This window comes from Salmo salar, chromosome ssa05, assembly GCF_905237065.1.
Source record: "Salmo salar chromosome ssa05, Ssal_v3.1, whole genome shotgun sequence".
NCBI lineage: Eukaryota > Metazoa > Chordata > Actinopteri > Salmoniformes > Salmonidae > Salmo > Salmo salar.
In genome coordinates, this window is record NC_059446.1 from 62,610,589 (window position 1) to 62,614,112 (window position 3,524).

Here is a 3,524-nt window from a genome sequence, read left to right on the forward strand (position 1 = left end):
GTGTGTGTGTGTGTGTGTGTGTGTGTGTGTGTGTGGGCAGGAAAGCCCATGGCACTCACTCTGTATTGTCTCTGAGGACAGGCCAGTGGTTTCTGGGAAGCAGGGAGGTTACATAATAGTGGAATACCAGGCCTGGAGAGACGTCACATCACTGTGGTCTTTCTGGGTTCACACAAGCACAGGTCCGCAGTTCATGACAATAACACAACAGCAGATGCACTTTGGTTTGTTGTAATACTACCTTTCCTCAGATGTGTTTGTTCAAAGATGACAACATACCATTGCTTGTAACTCCAAAAATCACAGAATGTGAAATACCAGCATAATTGTGACACATCACCATGAACAGTGTCTTGAAACACTGGTTTCATGAAAGCAAGAAAAATCTAAATGCTTGAGATGGGGTCAGAGCACAGTAGAATTAGTGAACCCAAGCTTTAGACTGGGCTTAGTTTACAGTAAACCAGTAGCGGTGCATGGGTAAAATCACTGGGGAAGCTAAGCCAGTAAAGAATTGCCATATTACAACCTGTGTTGTGATAATTACGTTGTTTGCTCTATAACCTGTTAGTTCATATGCCTTGGGACCTTGATATATAGGCCTAAGACCGAGACAATATGAAGACACAGTGGCAGAATAAATTCAACCACACATTTTTTTCATCACAAAACCAAAGAGCAACCTCTGTCCGGTGAAGTCCACAAAGCATATTGCATGTAACAATCAGTTACATGACCTACAGCATGGTCAAGCAAGTTCATGTTTCTGACATTTTCAGACCACTAAACAACTATTGATTTAGAATCCCGGAGAGTTACCGCAAGTCACAAAGAAAACAGGAGCTGCCTCCACTATTCCAGCACCATTTCAACGTCAACATTTCAACATCATCAAATCACCTATGCTTAGTCTAAAACAGTGAAAACTAAAAGATACCAAAAACAATTTAGTCCAATCAATGTAAGCTAAATATGATGTGGCTGCCAATGGTTCTGATTTATGTGTGTGTGTGTGTGTGTGTGTGTGTGTGTGTGTGTGTGTGTGTGTGTGTGTGTGTGTGTGTGTGTGTGTGTATAGTGCATGAATGAATGCTGATCTACAAAATTAGATATCAGTGCATATCTTCAGGATGGTATTAAGTTGTAACTACACCAGTAACATTGTGAAACACACTGGCTTACATCCTGCCTTTGCACTAATGTTTAATTTCACGACTTAGAGCAGCTCTGTCATCCGTAACAAGGTTATATTTATCCTAGCATGATAGAACCACTGACAGCTAAATCACGCAACCGACACAGTTTATTTACATTGTCAGTTTCTTACGGTATACTGTCAGCTGAAAGACATATCGTGATATGGCCTTTTCAATTTACACAATTATGGAAAGTTACCAGATAGCATAATAGACACTCATTATTATTTGTTTGAGTGATAATGGTTACAGTCTGATTGCCTGTTCTGCCTGTAGTCTGGATGTCCAAGGCCTTCCCGTTGAGCATGTCGCCGGTGGTCAAGTTCATCTGGTTGGTGCACCTCTGGGTCTCACAGGGAGACAGCACGTAGTCCCAAAAGTGGACGTCTGTTAGCAGGCCAACAAATGACTAATGCTAGTTGAAACGCCCGCTGAACGAATCCTGATCCTGAAACAGGAAACAACAACGTGTTCTGTAATGGAATGCTTTCTTGTTCTTTTCAATGTTGGACGCTTTATTTACAAGTAGAAAAGACTACGTGCATTTTTCAGCTTACATTTCATTCGGAAAATAAACAGCTGCGAATTGTGCACTGTAGCAAAAGTTTTAATAGTAGTGAGCAAACCCAAAACCGCTAAATATGTCAAAACAGAATAAGTTTTACTCTCTACTATTTACTGTCATATTTCATTGCAGTTATCACAGTGAGTATCTTACCTTGAGTTACAGCACAGCATGTTGTAATCATCACAAGTACTAGTAGGAATTTCTCCATCTGGAAATAATTTAAAAAACTGTTATTTTGTCTTAATTAATTAACTTTTTTAATTCATATGAAAAACCTCTGCCCTGTATGCTACTGAGCAGAACGGTAGTATACAATTTATCATAGCTGTTATGAAAGACATTTGTATGCTAATAAGCAGACCATTTTAGTTAGATTCAAGGTGCTGTTATTAGCATTGCAACAGGTTTAACATAAATTTGTAAAACACATGATCTTACCTTGTGGGTTGTCAGAGTGCCTTGTTGGTGTGTGTGAGGGAGAGAGCTGAATACTTATCTTCTACTTGTTTCCTCATTCATTTATATCATCAGCGGTTACAGTGCCTTGCAAAAGTATTCATCCCCCTTGGCATTTTTCCTATTTTGTTGCATTACAACCTGTAATTTAAATGGATTTTAATTTGGATTTCATGTAATGGACATACACAAAATAGTCCAAATTGGTGAAGTGAAATGAAAAAAATAACTTGTTTAAAAAAATAATAAAAAATAAAAAACTGAAAAGTGGTTTGTGCATATGTGTTCACCCCCTTTGCTATGAAGCCCCTAAATAAGATCTGGTGCAACCAATTACCTTCAGAAGTCACATAATTAGTTAAATAAAGTCCACCTGTGTGCAATCTAAGTGTCACATGATTTGAGTATATATACATCTGTTCCGAAAGGCCCCAGAGTCTGCAACACCACTAAGCAAGGGGCACCACCAAGCAAGCAGCACCATGAAGACCAAGGAGCTCTCCAAACAGGCCAGGGACAAAGTTGTGGAAAAGTACAGATAAGGGTTGGGTTATTAAAAAATATCTGAAACTTTGAACATCCCACGGAGCAAACCTGCCAAGAGAGGGCCGCCCACCAAAACTCACGGACCAGGCAATGAGGGCATTAATCAAAGAGGCAGAGAGGCGGAGATTGGAGTACCTGTCCATAGGACCACTTTAAGCCATACACTCCACAGAGCTGGGCTTTATGGAAGAGTGGCCAGAAAAAAAGCCATTGCTTAAAGAAAGAAATAAGCAAACACGTTTGGTGTTCGCCAAAAGGCATGTGGGAGACTCCCCAAACATATGGAAGAAGGTACTCTGGTCAGATGAGACTAAAATGTAGTTTTTTGGCCATCAAGGAAAATGCTATGTCTGGCACAAACCCAATATCTCTCATCACCCCGAGAACACCATCCCCACAATGAAGCATGGTGGTGGCAGCATCATGCTGTGGGGATGTTTTTCCATGGCAGGTACTGGCAAACTGGTCAGAATTGAAGAAATGATGGATGGCGCTAAATACAGGAAAATTCTTGAGGAAAACCTGTTTCAGTCTTCCAGAGATTTGAGACTGGGACAGAGGTTCACCTTCCAGCAGGACAATAACCCTAAGCATACTGCTAAAGCAACACTCGAGTTGTTTAAGTGGAAACATTTAAATGTCTTGGAATGTCCAAAGCCCAGACCTCAATCCAATTGAGAATCTGTGGTATGACTTAAAGATTGCAGTACACCAGCGGAATCCATCCAACTTGAAAGAGCTGGAGCAGTTTGCCTTGA

The 3,524-nt window shown here is 40.5% G+C and overlaps 1 long non-coding RNA gene across 1 annotated transcript; it reads right to left on the bottom strand.

Moving 5' to 3' along the window:
• Positions 1–987: 987 nt before the first annotated feature.
• LOC106605426 (uncharacterized) lies at positions 988–2,469 on the bottom strand. The gene is made up of 3 exons (XR_001328845.2): positions 2,203–2,469; positions 1,915–1,972; positions 988–1,644 (listed from the first exon to the last, which is right to left on the bottom strand). It is a non-coding gene; the product is annotated as an uncharacterized lncRNA (long non-coding RNA).
• Positions 2,470–3,524: the final 1,055 nt, after the last annotated feature.